Below are 15,978 nucleotides of genomic sequence, written 5' to 3'. Positions count from 1 at the left end.
ATATCAGAATTGCGTTCAAGGAGTACTTAGTGTGTGCACAGAGTACTAGAGTCTCCCTATCTAAGCCTGTGATCAAGGCACTGACAGAGCTAAGGGAACCCATGGGTGCTTAACCCAGAAGGGAATTAGGGTGGAGGAGAAAAGAGATGGGTCAGGGAAGCCTCCCAAGGAAAAACAGTACCTGGGCCAGTATTTAAAAATGAGTAGCCAAGAAGGTGGTGAAGGGAGGATGATGTGGGCAGAGCGTGTGACACATGCAAGCAAATCAAGTGTGAGAGTTTATGGCACTTTGGGAGCCATGAGTAGTTTTGCATGGCCAGAGGACATATTGAGATGAGCCCATGCTGGGAGCGGAGTCTGGACGTGGATGTGGGCCAAGTAGGGAAGGGCCTTCTATGTGATGCTGAGATGATTAGGCTTCATATGGAAGGGGATGGGCAGCCACCAAAGTGTTCCAATGTAACATGATCATAGTTGTAGAAACACTTTGGCCACCTAAGGAGAATGGATCAGAGGGAAGCTAAATCTACTGAAAGAATGCTGCTTTCATCTGAGTGAGAAATACCAGAATTATCAAATAATGCATAGAAACTTAGAATATCAACACTGAAAATGATCTTGCAGATGAGTCATCTTGGCCAAATGCTCTGTTGTAGAAATGAAGTTGGGGGACGGGGGGCACCACTCTGCTGGCATCAGTGCCTCCCTTGAACCAGTTTTTAGTCCCCTCTTCCATGAGTGTGTTTGTTTCCTGAGACTGCCATAACAAAATGCCACACAGTGGGTGGCTTAAACAACAGAGATTTACCTTCTCACGATACTGAAGGCTAGAAGTCCAAGATCAAAGTGTCCACAGGTTTGGTTTCTTCTGAGGCCCCTCTCCTTGGCTTGCAGATAGCCTCCTTCTTACTCACGTGGTCTCACGTGGTCTCTCTGTGCTTATCTGTGTCCTAATCTTCTCTTCTTATGAGAGCTCACTTTAATGTACCTATTGTAACTTAAATACCACTTTAAAGGCCCTATTGCCAAGTACAGTAACATAAGGTATTAAGAATTAGGGTTTCAATATATGGAGTGAGGGGAAAGGGACACAACTCAGCCATAACAATGAATAACAAAGAGTGTATTCGTAGATGCATAGGGAAAGGAAGGTGATGACAGTTACCTGGATATCAAAGGATGAATTCACAGCAGAAATAGGGAGAACAGGCAGTCCAGGCAGAAGGAATAAATGAGCAGCATCCCTTCTGGAATGTCAGTCATGATAAAGTTCCTTGCATCATAGAACCTACATCATGAGCAGAGTCTCATGTCCACTCAGATGCTCACACACCATGCTCCTGCTCAGGCACACAGCACATAGTTTACCAGATACCTCCTCAGCGGGTCACCTCTAGCTTGTTCACACATCCTGCACAGTCAGTGGAAACAAAAGTGAGGGTCTCTTCCAGATCAGTGAGGAATGTGTTAAGTTACCTCTTCATTTAGCACTGCTCAGTAAAAGAATCCCAACACTAAATTAATACCCTGCAGCTGTCCCCTTGCATATGTTATCTTGTTACCTTGTGATGGTCCCAATGATAATGGGGAAAGGCTTGCATCGAAGTAAGCAAACACAACACAAAGTTGCATTATAACTTTCAAGCTGTTAAAGTAAAACTAAAAGACATTTCAGGAAGATGCCAATAACAATAGTCTATGAGAATAATGGGACTGACATATCTAGTTCTCCAAATTTTCTATAAAATTATATGAAAAATACATTTAATGACATTTAGGCCTCATTCCACAATAACATCACTTGTTTACATACCCTTTGTTTCCTCGTACAGTGTAATAAAATACTCTGTGTTTTAAGTCTCTAATAAAGTTCACTACCAACACAAAACATGTCCTCTCTTCCATAATTATCAGTTTCCAAAAAATCAGTTGCTGAGTTTTTAAAAGTAGAAATTAAGGCGTGTTATAAAAATTTTTTGTGTTTACCCATTTACAAAATAAAGTTATTCTAGAACACTTGAAAAATAGAGGCAAGCACTTGGGGGAACAAAAAAGTCACCTAATCCGACTCTACTAACATTTTGGTGACGTTTTTATGTATAAATATTTAATGGAATCAAACTATAACTTGCTTTTTACTTATCAATACATCATAGACATTCCCTCCATATATCCATTATTTTTACATATCATTTTTATGATTGCCCACTATCTACCTTTGTATGGATATACCTTACTTTACTTAACCAAGTCTCTTTTGATGCAGAAGTAGGTGAGATTTTTTTCTTCCAGTCATAAATTAGACCAGAATGAACCATGATGATAAATCAGAGCATATGTCCACGAATATTTCCATGGAATAAATTTCTAGCAGTGAAATGCTGAGTCAAACACACTTAAGACTTAGGATGTATATTGTCTAATTACTTTCCAAAAATGTACTAATTACCTTCTCATCCTATTTTTCTCTCCAGCATTGGATATCATAATTTTAAAAACCTTATCCAATTTGAATAAGAGTAAAATGGCATCTCATTACTTTATGTCAAAATCTTTTTGAATCTCAAAATTTTGCTCATAGATCTGCCTATGTCCATACAGACTTAACCCTTCAAAAAACACATTTCTCCAACATTCCATACTTGTTTGTTTAGTGTCTATTACATCCTAAGCTCTGTACTAAGTACCTTTTCATAATGGGTTGTATTTATTTCATGTTTACTGACCTATACTTTATCTCTGATTTTTCCACATTGCCAAGAATTACAGTGAAAATAACCTAACAGCCCATAATTTTCCCATGGGCACACCTGGAACTTCCTAATATCTGTCTTATGTCTAGTCCACCAGTTATCTGATACTTTTAGTTATTTTAAGATTTATATTTTAGCCAATGATTCCACAGTTTTACCTCCAGAAACAGCTGGGTGGATGCCATATGCTCAAATGGTTTATTTACATCTAAATTGTCATCCTGTTCTAGAACATTTTGTGCATGTATTATCATTTGGCATACACCATCTGGCTTGGCAACTGCCAAAAGCAATTTAATTGTCCAGCATTTTGTCTAAGGTGCTATTGGTGGAGTATCTCAGAAACACTAGACAATAGCCATGTATGAAATGTGCCAATAAAGGAAGGAAGATCAAATTTAAGGTTAAAAAAAATAGAAACAATAGTATGAAATCTTTCTAAAATCCAGTACTGTCTTTATTTACTAGTCAGGAGTAAATGGACTTAATTCAGTAGTAGGAAAGTGTTTTCAGTGTTTAGAGTGTATATTAATCAGGCTTCTCTCAGGAAAATGGAGCTCATGCCAGATGGTTCATTGGAGATAAGTTAATACAGGGAACCCATCATAAAGATGCTAGAACAATTGAGAGGCTGAATAAAGGACAGTGAGATGACCTAGAAGATTTAGAGCCCTGGAAAGTTTTACACCGCATTATCAAAACCCGGAAGCCAGAGCAACTCGGCAGAACCTAGATACTCAAGAACTCACCTAAAGCAGAGAAAGGGGGAATGCAGGACCCTGGATTTTCCCTTTCTTTTTTCTCCAGTCTCTGTCATAGGTTCCCCACAGGTGAAATGTAGACAGGAGGCAATTGGCAAAGAAACTTGGAGAAAGGCACTCTACAGGGGCAGCCGTGCTGGGAATTAGAGAAGAGTGCAGGAGGTAGGTGTGGGATCTCAGGTCAGATAAGCAAATGAGTGGCACAATGCATCAGCAAAGAGCTGGAATTTTGCCATGAAGAGGATACTTCTCTCTCATGGAAGAAAGCCCAATGCCTCAGTTTCCCCAGAAGTCCAAATTTCTTGCCCTTAAACTCTAGTGTCTCCATGAATACCCACCACCCCTTATACTTCTCACTCTTAAGCTGTTTGCACTTTGACCAGTGCTACTCACATTTCATCATCTTTGTCCATGGAGACTGACCTAGACTTTGACCAACTTTGTACTCTGCTTTTTCAGAGCTCTGGACTTTGGGCCTATATCCAGACTTCTGATCTTTGCCCAACCCCATGGATCTATCTGCACTTTCTACTTCCAGTTGTTCTCTCCCAAAATCAATGAAACCATAACTAGAGGCTTATATGTATTACAGTCATAATGGTAACTCATGTCATGACTGAAAAATCATATATATCTATCAGATACTGGGAGGAGCAAGAAGAAATATGGGAATAGAGTGAGCTAAGTCCTCATCTGATGCAGGAGGCTAATAGGTAGCATTTAAAGTTTGGAAATGAAGTTGGAATTATTTGAGCATATAAGTTAGAGACCTGGACATAATCAACAAAATTAAAAGCACACTATTAAAAAGTAATAAAATGGTTGCCCATGGGCAGTATAGCTGCCAAGGAAAGGGTGAAACAAGGGTCCATTACATTTCATTATAAACACTTCAGTAGTATTTGATTCTTTTTTTTTTTTAATATTTTTATTTATTTCTAGGAGAGAGAGAGAGAGAGACAGCGCGAGCAGGGGAGGGTCAGAGAGAGAGGGAGACACAGACTCTGAAATAGGCTCCAGGCTCTGAGCTGGCAGTCAGCACAGAGCCCGATGTGGGGCTCGAACCCACGACTGTGAGATCATGACCCAAGCGAAAGTCGGATGCTTAACCGACTAAGCCACCCAGGCGCCCCTTGATTCTTTTTAACCATCATAGATTCTATACTCAGATTTTGCACTTGCTGTTCCCTCTGTCTAAAATACTCTTATCCCACATATCCACATGGTTAGTTCTCTTATTTCCTTTGGACCTTCCCTGAGCACCCTATTTTTTTAAATTTTTTATACTTTATTGTCAAGTTGGTTTACATATAACACCCAGTGTTCATCCCGACAAGTGTCCTCCTCCATCATCCCCCTTCCCCTCTCCCCCCACCCCCCTCAACCCTCAGTTTGTTCTCAGCATTCAAGAGCCTCTCATGGTTTGCCTTCCTCCCTCTCCCCAACTATTTTTCCCCTTCTTGTCCCACTTCGTCCTCCATTAACTTCCTTCTAATCCACCTATGTGTGCAAACATATGGTATTTGTCCTTCTCTGCCTGACTTATTTTGCTCAGCATAACACCCTCAAGGTCCATCCATGTTGCTACACATGGCCAGATTTCATTCTTTCTCATTCCCATGTAGTATTGCATTGTATAAATATACCACATCTTCTTGATCCATTCATCAGTTGTTGGACACGTAGGTTCTTTCCATGTTTTGGCTATTGTTGAGAGTGCTGCTATGAACATTCAGGCACATGTGCCTCTATGCATCAGCATTCCTGTATCCCTCAGGTAAATTCCTAGCAATGCTACTGTTGGATCCTGGGAGAGTTTTATTGTTAATTTTTTGAGGAACCTCCATACTGTTTTCCAGAGGGGTTGCACCAGCTTACATTCCCACCAGCAGCGTAAGAGGGTGCCCGTTTCTCCACACCCTCGCCAGCATCTAGAGGCTCCTGATTTGTTCATTTTAGCCAATCTGACCAGCGTGAGGTGGTATCTCAGTGTGGTTTTGATTTGTATTTCCCTGATGATGAGGGACACTGAGCATCGTTTAATGTGTCTGTTGGCCATCTGGATGTCCTCTTTGGAGAAGTTTCTGTTCATGTCTTCTGCCCATTTCTTCACTGGATTATTTGTTTTTTGGGTGTGGAGTTTGAGGAGCTCCTTATATATTTTGGATACTAGCCTTTTATCTGATATGTCATTTGCAACTATCTTTTCCCATTCCATCAGTTGCCTGTTAGTTTTATTGATTGTTTCCTTTGCCATGCAGAAGCTTTTTATTTTGATGAGGTCCCAGTAGTTTGTTTTTGAGCACACTATTTAAAGTGGCTACTTCCCTCCATTCTGTGCTTTCTCTCCATACTGCCTCTTAATATTATATATAATTTTCTCATTCATTTTGCTTCTTTTCTGTCTGCCCCAATTGCATGGCAATCTTCATAAGCACTGGGGCTTTGTTTCATTGGTAAATGCCAGCACCTGGAACAGAGACAGGCACTGTTGACTGTATGAATTGTGTGTGTGTGTGTGTGTGTGTGTGCACGTGTGTGTGTGTTACCCAGTGGGGGAAAAATTAATGACCATTAAGTGTTTTAGAGAAATCCTCCCCTTTCTTTTGCATGTCTGATTTTGTTTTGTTATTTTTCACATTGGGATAGTTCCTGGAAGATTAACTATACCTGAAGTTTTCCAAGGGGGTTAACTTCTTTGTACACTTATCCTTCAGAGATTCCTTGAAGTTCAGCCTAACAAAACATCAGGCTGGTCCAAGTGCAGGGAACTGGCATTACTGGGAAGAAGGAAAAGAGATTCCCTGGCAGAACACTTCCTTCCCTGTGAGGATGCAGGACCCAAGAAAAGAAATTTTTTTTTTTATGTTTTATTTATTTCTGAGAGAGAGAGAGACACTGTGAACAGGGGAGGGTCAGAGAGAGAGGGAGATACAGAATCTGAAATAGGCTGCAGGCTCTGAGCTGGCTGTCAGCACAGAGCCTGATGAGGGGCTCACACCCACGAACCATCAGATCATGACCTGAGCCGAAGTCAGACGCTTAACCAACTGAGCCACCCAGGTGCCCTAAGAAAAGAAACTTTAAAATGAGGGCAAGCTCCACAGAGAAATCGCATAATCAAAAGAACACAATGTCTTAATGAGTACTTCATTTTGTTTGCTTGTTTTCTTAAAATAAAATTTTCAATTATTTAAAACTAAGACGCTAAAGAATTAAAGATTAGACAGCCTTATTAACATACAGGTCTTTTAAGGGCATCTGGGTGGCTCAGTCAGTTGAGTGTCCAACTTCAGCTCAGGTCACGATCTCACAGTTCCCGGGTTCGGGCCCAGGTCGGGCTCTGCACTGACAGCTTGCTCAGAACCCGGAGGCTGCTTCCAATTCTGTGTCTCCTTCTCTCTCTGCCTCTCCCCTGTTTCATGCTCTGTCTCTAAATAATAAATAACTGTATTAAAAAGTTAAATTGAAAAAAATAATAACATAAGGCCTTTTAGATAAGAGAATATAAAAATTGCACCTTTTGAGGACTTTAAATGTGTTGTAGTCAAGGCACCTGGGTGGCTCAGGCACTTAAGCATCCAACTTTGACTCAGATATTGATCTCATGGTTTTGTTGGTTTGAGCCCTGCATCAGGCTCTGTGCTAACAGCTCAGAACCTGGAGCCTGCTTTGGATTCTGTGTCTCCCTCTCTCTCTTCTCCTCCCCCACTTATGCTCCATCTCTCTCTCTCAATTTCAAAAATAAATAAAAACAGGGGCACCTGGGTGGCTCAGTTGGTTAAGCATCCAACTTTAGCTCAGATCATGATCTCACTATTCGTGGGTTTGAGTCCGGCATCGGGCTCTGTGCTGACAGCTCGCTCAGTGCCTGGAGCCTGCTTCAGATTCTATNTCTCTCTCTCTCTCCTTCAGAGATAAATAAAACATTAAAATAAATAAATAAATAAATAGATAAATAAAAGCATTTTAAAAAGTGTTAATATATTGTAGTCAATGTACTCTTACCCAATTTCTTCTGAAAAGACCAGCAATTTCTCACAAAGGAATCCACCAGTATTAACAACCTCAGAAACACCTAATCTCTTCAGTCCTGTCAAAGGACTTCACTTTAAGCTTTACTGATGAGTCTTCCCATTAATGTGACTGAAGGAATCACTGATACAGTCAAGTAGAGAAGACCCAGAATGCAGAGTAAGACATCCCAGTCTGTTTCAAGACCAACCCTATCACTTAGGACAGTGTGACTGCAGAAGGGCCTCCCTGTTCTGAGTACTGGCCCCTTCAAGCTTCAGTTTTCTCATCTCTGGCAGGAGTAATGGAACCCATTTCACAGGGTTATAAGGATTAGATGGAACAAGGTACATGAAATGCTCCCCACAATGCTTACAATATAGTAAGTATTCAATAAGAAATGGGTATTTTTATGACTATTATCATTATTGGGTAGCTATGATATTTTGTAAAGTTAGGAAATGTCTCAAAAACAGATAAATATTAGAATTTAAATTTGATGTCAGGTGCGTCACCTTACCAATACATTCCTTGCAGATTGCCAGTCCTTAGAATCAATTGAATTAATGTATTTAAGCTTTAATTATGCATCTCTTGCAGAATAGATTGTACCCTTAACTTTGACTCAAAACAATTTCACCCAGTGTTGGTAGACGTATATTGTTGGAAAAGCAAGTATAATAGTCCCCTGTGTTCTGCTGCTGGTTCTCATGCTGTGGCCCCTACAATTCTACACTGCAGGATGATTAACAGATCTCCATCTATTGACTACCATTTTGTGGGTAGCAGTTAGATTTTAAGATGACCAACATCTATGTTTGGATTTTATCAGGTAGGGCAAACATAATTTATGAGCTTGATGTGAACAGAAATTTCTAAGGGGAATAGGATACTACCTCCTGCTTTCCCTCCTGGGGTGAAATATGGACAGATTTCCAGCCAAGTCACTGACTAGATAGAGGCCCGGGTACCCCAGAATTAGAGTTGCCAGATAAGATAAGAATGCCCAGTAAAATCTGAATTTCGGATCAACAGTAAATAAGTTTTAGTATTAGTATATCCCAACTATTCCATCATTATCTGAAATTCAAATAGGGGTGCCTGTGTGACTCAGTTGGTTAAGTGTCCATCTTCAGCCCAGGTCATGATCTCAAGGTTCATGAGTTCAGGCTCTACGTTAGGCTCTGCTGACAGCTCAGATCCTGGAGCCTGCTTTGGATTCTGTGTCTCCCTCTTTCTCTGCCCCTCCCCCAACTCTCACTCTGTCTCTCTCTCTCTTTCTCTCTCTCTCTCTCAAAAATAAACATTTAAAATTTTTTAAAATTCAAATATAACAGGCACTCTGTATTTTTATCTGCACCCAAATAAAACTTTATTATCTTTAAAGGTAACAATATAGATGATTTCCTTTTATTTTATTTTATTTTATTTTATTTATTTTATCTTATTTGTTTTACTTATTTTTTAAAGTATGCTCTGGAATGCCTGGGCGGATCAGTCAGTTAAGCATTCCACTCTTGATTTAGGCTCAGATCACATGATCTGGGATCTGGCTCCCAGAACATAAAGATAACCACCAACCTCCCCCCACTCTCTATCCCCCATATTATCTTCCCTACTAAATTCTGAGTTTCTTGAAGTGGGCCGTTCATCTTTTGGTCCCTGTTCAATGAATGTATCTCAAGTGAGTGAGTTAATGAATTAATGAAACATTTAAATCTTTGAGGACTCAGTATGGGTCAGACTGTCAAATTGCAACACCAGTGCTGCTTCCCTGAGCCTGACAGGAGCTTGACCCCAGCTTCTAATCACGTAACTTGTCCTGACCCCAAGTATCCCTGTGGACAGAATAAAGAGAGGCAGGTGATCCAAACTGCACAACCCATACACTTCAAGGGTGTTAATCAATAGCACTGATGCTGGCCCACAGTGCTGGAGACTCAGTAAGGGATAGAAGGGTCTGGATAGAACTGGAGAAGGGGCCAACACTCTGACCCCATTGTTGTCAACCAGAAGTACCCATTCTCAGCACAGCCAAATAATCCAGCTTGTTTCAAATGAAGCCCGAAATCCATGCATTTGTGTGAAATCCCCCAGTTTTAAACTATAGACACTAACTCAAAAATTATTTTATTAATACCCTGGCCAGATAAAACACATCTGCAGGCTAGATGTGGCTCCAGCCCACAGTTCACATCTCTGGACTTGGTGATGCAAATTTTATGTGTGTAGAGTTGCTGATCAGTTCATGAACAATTTTGATTGAAGTTACTGCTGTACTGAATAAATAAGTTAAAGGCGTCACACCATTTTTGTGGCTATTTAGTTCAACTGGTTTTAAAGGAGGGGATACTGAGGGGATCAAGGACAAAGAGCAACCCTCCATTTTTTAACAATCGTACGTTTCACTCTCAGTCTCAACCAGTCCTCCCACTTACTTGGTTACATAAAGACAAGAAAGGAAAAGAAAGAGAATATGGATAGTGCAGCATAAATCCACCCCAACTCCTGGAAAATTGACCCAGAATGTAATCTTTGGACACCAAGAAATAGGGCGCCCAACTGGCTCAGTCAGTAGAGCATGTGACTTTTGATCTTGGGGTTGTGAGCTCAATCCCCACATTGGGTATGGAGCCTACTTTATTTTTTTTAAGTTTATTTATTTTAAAAAGGGGTGTTGGGGGAGGGTAGAGGGAGAGAGAGAGAATCCCAATCCTATTAGTGTGGAGCCTAATGTGGGGCTCAGTCTCACAAACCGTGAGATCATGACCTGAGCTGAAATCAGGAGTTGAATGCTTAACTGACTGAGCCACCCAGGCATCCCAGAACATACTTTAAAAGCTAAGTAAAGTAAAAATAAAATAAAATAAAATAAAATAAAGGAAATCATCTATGTTGTTACCTTTAAAGATAATAAAGTTTTAAATATGTAAACTGTTCCCATGAACCATTTACAAATCCAAATTTCTTTTTTTCATCCTGTCCTAGTCTTTTATTACTTCTATTATATGTTTTATAATTTTAGATGTACTTTTTATAGTATCTTTCAGCTTGTTAATCTCAAATATGTGAGTTACCAGTTCTCCTATTTGTTTGGTCTTTGACTCTCCCTCCTGGAGAATGTCTTCCTTAATGGAATTGGACTGTGAGCATATTTTCAACAGGGATATCTTTGGAAATCCCATGTGTCCTGTTACCAAAGCATTGCTACAGAGAGATTTGGTATTTCCTTCTACAAATTTCACTGAGTTGCTACCTTTTTTATGTTCTTTCTTGGATTGAAGATTCCAGGACTACTTGAGCAAATACAAATTTGAATTCCACCAAAACAGGTCACAGGCCTGGGTCTCTGATTTTTCAGGGACAGAGATATGTTTCAAATCACTTCCATAGGTGGGCAAACTGTTTCTAGTCCCATTTTACTAAGGGAGCAGCCCTCTGAGTGTTTTAGCTCTGTGGAGGTGTCTCAGATCATTTTCCTATCACATAAGAGTCCAAGACCACACTTCTGTGCTGAAAAGAACATAAATATTAAATACCCAGTTACTAGTCCCTTTGGTCTATTTCCAGACCAACATCTTCCCTGAGCTACTATGGCATCAGACCATGAAGTTACACATCTGGCTTCACATTCCCTCCTTGGTTTTGGCTCCCAGGGAAGTCTCTTTCTTGAGCACAACCTTAGCATTCAGACTTTATGTTGTAAGAGTTTGTCCTGCATTTATATGTACTTAGGGTCAAGAAAAGATAATATGGGGTATCTCAGTAAGCCATGTTACCAGAACTCAGGAAAACATATTTTTATACATTTTCCTATTAAATGGAAAGCATACATTATCTTGGCAAAATTCATAAAATTGATTTCCTAAATCACTTTGGCTCATTTCTTCAGCTTAAATTCTTTTGCTACAAGTAAATAGTGATCCAAACCTGGGTTCATATTGTAGGTAACATTTTATGAGCTACCTGTTTTGTATATGGTTTTATCTTAAAACATTAGACAAACTAAATTTTAGAGGCTGCATATTATTTTACCACAATATTATAATTTAATTAACAATTACTCTATATTGAACATTTAATAATACTGTATATTAGACATTTTCCCAATGTTTTATATGAATAATACTATGATTATCATCATATGTAAGTATTTGTCCACATTTTTTATTATTTCCTTAAGATATATTCATAGAGAGGCTCCTGGGTGCCTCAGTCTGTTGAGTGTCTGACTCTTGATTTCAGCTCAGGTCATAATCTCACGGTTTATGGGATCAAGCCCCATGTTAGGCTCTGCACTGGGCTTAGAGCCTGCTTGGGAATCTCTCTCTCCCTCTGCCTCTCCCCACTGATGCTCACTTTCTCTCTCTTTCTCTCTCTCAAAAAAAGAAAAAAAAGATATATTTGTATATTCATAGAAATGTCTTTACTGGGAAATTGCATTAATTCATCTAAGCCCATGTACTACATGGGAAATGATTGTTTAAATTGTATCATCGCCAGGAACCTAACTTACTAATTTGCCAACAGGAAGAGAATGATTAGCAACTACCCTCTAGTAAACCACAATTTCATAAGATTATTGTTTGTTTTACTAAAAGCTGGTCCTTGCTTGCAAATGATTAGGAGCCAATGATAATGAAAACCCTGTATGGGTTCACAAGTGTGTTTAAATTTCACAAGCTTTGTGTGTTCCACCACAAAACTGAATTAAGTTTGGTGTTTTCATACAATTGCTCAACCTTGCTTTTCTTTCTTCTTCTTTTTTTTTTTTTACAAACAGTTTATTGTCAAGTTGATTTCCATATAATACCCAGTGCTCATCCCCAACCTTGCTTTTCAAAGAGTACCCTTCATTTCCTTCTCCACATTTCCAGATATCATCAGTCCAGAAAGGTCCAAATCAGATGCTCTTTCCTTCAGGATCCCACCTTAACTAGAAAAACATCTTCCAAATCTTTCCTTTCTCTCTTTTCCCCCCAGCCCTTAAGGTACTCTGACAACATCGAACACTCTGCGCTCTTATAGTAATTGTGCCCGTATCCCACCTCCCATACTCAACCAAGAAGAAACAATCTTTTTCTTCCAGCTTTATTGAGAAATAATTGGCATACATCACTATAAATTTCAGGTGTGCCACATAATGGTTTGACGCACATACATTGTGAAATGATTGCCACAATAGGTTTAATTAACATCCATCATCTCATGTAGATATAATATAAAGAAAACTTCTCTTTTCCAAAGAACTCTTTGGATCTGCTCTCTTAACTACTTTCCTATATATCATCCATCAGTATTCACAATAGCTGTCATGTTGTATGTGACATCCCTAGTACTTATTTATCTTCTGCCTGGAAGTTGGTGCCTTTTGATCACATTCCTCCAGTTCCCCCTCCACTCACCCCGCTGCCTCTAGCAACCACAAGTCTGAGCTCTTTTTCTGTGAGTTTGGTGTTTTTTGGTTTGGCAGGGGAGGTTTAGATTCCACATATAAGTGAGATCATACAGTGTTTTTTTAACTTTTTAAATATTTATTTATTTTTGAGAGAGACAGAGAGAGAGCACAAGTAGGGTAAGGGGCAGAAAGAGAGGAAGACAAAGAATCTAAAGCAGGCTCCAGGCTCTGAGCTCTCAGCATAGAGCCTGACACAGGGCTCGAACCCACGAACCATGAGATCATGACCTGAGCCAAAGTCGTACGCTTAACCGACTGAGCCACCCAGGCACCCTCACTATTTGTCTTTTCTCTGTCTGACCTATTTCACTTAGCAGAGTGCTCCTGGGTCCATCCATGTTGTCACAAATGGTAGGGTTTCCTTGTTTTTTATGGCTGAGTAATATTACATTATATACATACTCTACAACTTCTTTATCCATTCATCCATTGAAGGACATTTAGGTTCTTTCCATGTCTTGGCTATTGTAAATAAGACTGCCCTGAGCATGGAGGTGCAGATGTCTTTCTGAGTTAGTGTTTTCATTGAAGACAGAATCTTTGATTCATCTTCACATCCCGCAAAGTGTAGAACTCTAACTCTGTCTAAGGCATAGAAAAGACTTAACAAATAATTCTTATAGACTTTAATGCACAAATGATAACAACCCTAACTACACACAATTTCATTAACAACTAAGCAAAAATACATATTTCTGCTAATAGCAGAATGAAAAATTCATTTTTACTCAACTATATTAAAGAAGCTTGTCTCTCAGAATATAAAGACTACTTTGATAAAAGCTTCCCAGTACTGGATTTGGACATATCAAAACCTAAATAAATCAGTATGATTCAAGCAGAAATAAAGTACAATTCAGAAATACAATTAATCTGATTTTGCATCTAACATTCTACCTAACTTTATCCAATGGCTGTGGGTAAATATAATTCCAAATAGCAAAGCTAAGTGATTTTTTTTTTCCTTTTTAAATTACTTTTTTCCTGTGGTGCCTGGGTGGCTCAGTCAGTTGGGCATCTGACTCTTGATTTCAGCTGAGGTCATGATCTCACAGTTTGTGAGATAGAGCGCTAGGTCAGTCTCTGCACTGTCAGCCTAGGATTCTCTCTCCCACTCTTTCTGCCCCTCCCCTGTTCATGCACATGTTCACTCTCTCTCAAAATAAATAAACTTAAAAATAAAAAATTAAAATGAATTACTTTATTCCTTTGGAATTTTTGGTAGTAATCCTTAACTACTTGATAAATGAATCTGATCACCAGTGGCTATTTTTTTTCTTGTCAATAGTAAGTTTATAACGGATCGATAGATACATACAATGCAAATAAATTAGCAAATTAACAACAGTATCTTTCGGGTTTTTTGAGCGAGAAAGAACGTGGCTGGGGGTAAGAGCAGATGGAGAGAGAGAGATCTGAAACAGCTCTGTGCTCAGCATGAAATCCAACACAGGACTCGATCCATGAGCCCAAACAAAACAGACACACAGACCAATGGAATATAATAGAGAACCCAGAATTGGACCCACAAATATATGGCCAATTAATCTTTGACAAAGCAGGAAAGAATATCCAATGGAAAAAAGACAACCTCTTTAACAGACGGTGCTGGGAGAACTGGACAGCAACATGCAGAAGAATGAAACTAGACCACTTTCTTACACCACACACAAAAACACTCAAAATGGATGAAGGACCTGAATGTGAGACAGGAAACCATTAAAATCCTAGAGGAGAAAGCAGGAAACAACCTCCTTGGCCTCAGCCGCAGCAATTTCTTATTCGACACATCTCCAAAGGCAAGGGAATCAAGAACAAAAATGAACTATTGGGACCTCATCAAGATAAAAAGCTTCTTCATGGCAAAGGAAATAATCAATAAAACTAATAGGCAACTGAAGGAATGGGAAAAGATAGTTGCAAATGACATATCAGATAAAGAGCTAGTATCTAAAATCTTTAAGGAACTCACCAAATTCCACACCCAAAAAACAAATAATCCAGTGAAGAAATGGGCAGAAGACATGAACAGAAACTTCTCCAAAGAGGACATCCAGATGGCCAACAGACACATGAAACGATGCTCAGCATCCCTCCTCATCAGGGAAATGCAGATCAAAACCACACTGAGATACCACCTCACGCCAGTCAGAGTGGCTAAAATGAGCAAATCAGGGGACTCTAGAGGCTGGCGAGGATGTGGGGAAACGAGCACCCTCTTACACTGTTGGTGGGAATGTAAACTGGTGCAGCCCCTCTGGAAAACAGTGTGGAGGTTCCTCAAGAAACTAACAATAGAACTCCCCTATGACCCAGCAATAGCACTGCTAGGAATTTACCCAAAGGATACAAGAGTGCTGATGCACAGGGACACATGTACCCCAATGTTCATAGCAGCACTTTCAACAATAGCCAAATCATGGAAAGAGCCTAAATGTCCATAAACTGACAAATGGATCAAGAAGATGTGGTTTATCTATACAATGGAATACTACATGGCAATGAGAAAGAATGAAATCCAGCCATTTGTAGCAACATGGGGATGGAACTCAAGGGTATTATGCTGAGCGAAATAAGTCAGGCAGAGAAAGACAGATACCATATATTTTCACTTACATGTGGAATAGGAGAAACTTATCAGAGGACCATAGGGGAGGGGAAGGGGAAAAAATATAGTTAAGGAGATGGAAGGAGGCAAACCATAAGACTTAAATACTGAGAACAAACTGAGGGTTGATAGGGGTGGGAGAGAGGGGAAAAGGGGTGATGGGCATGAAGGAGGGCACTTGTTGCGATGAGCACTGGGTGTTATATGGAAACCTAACTTGACAATAAACTATAATTAAAATAAAATAAAATAAATCAAAGATTGGCAAACTTTTTCCATAAAGGTTCATGTAGTAAGGTGCTTTAGGCTTTGCAACCTCCCTTGTAGCTGCTCAAGAGTGATGATGTAGTGCCAAAGCAAGCATACGGAAACAATACATAGACT

This window comes from Crocuta crocuta, unplaced genomic scaffold (genome assembly GCF_008692635.1).
Source record: "Crocuta crocuta isolate KB4526 unplaced genomic scaffold, BGI_CrCroc_1.0 scaffold170, whole genome shotgun sequence".
In the NCBI taxonomy this organism is placed as follows: Eukaryota; Metazoa; Chordata; class Mammalia; order Carnivora; family Hyaenidae; genus Crocuta; species Crocuta crocuta.
The sequence above is the reverse complement of the archived record's forward strand: the minus strand, read 5'-3'. Positions refer to the sequence as shown.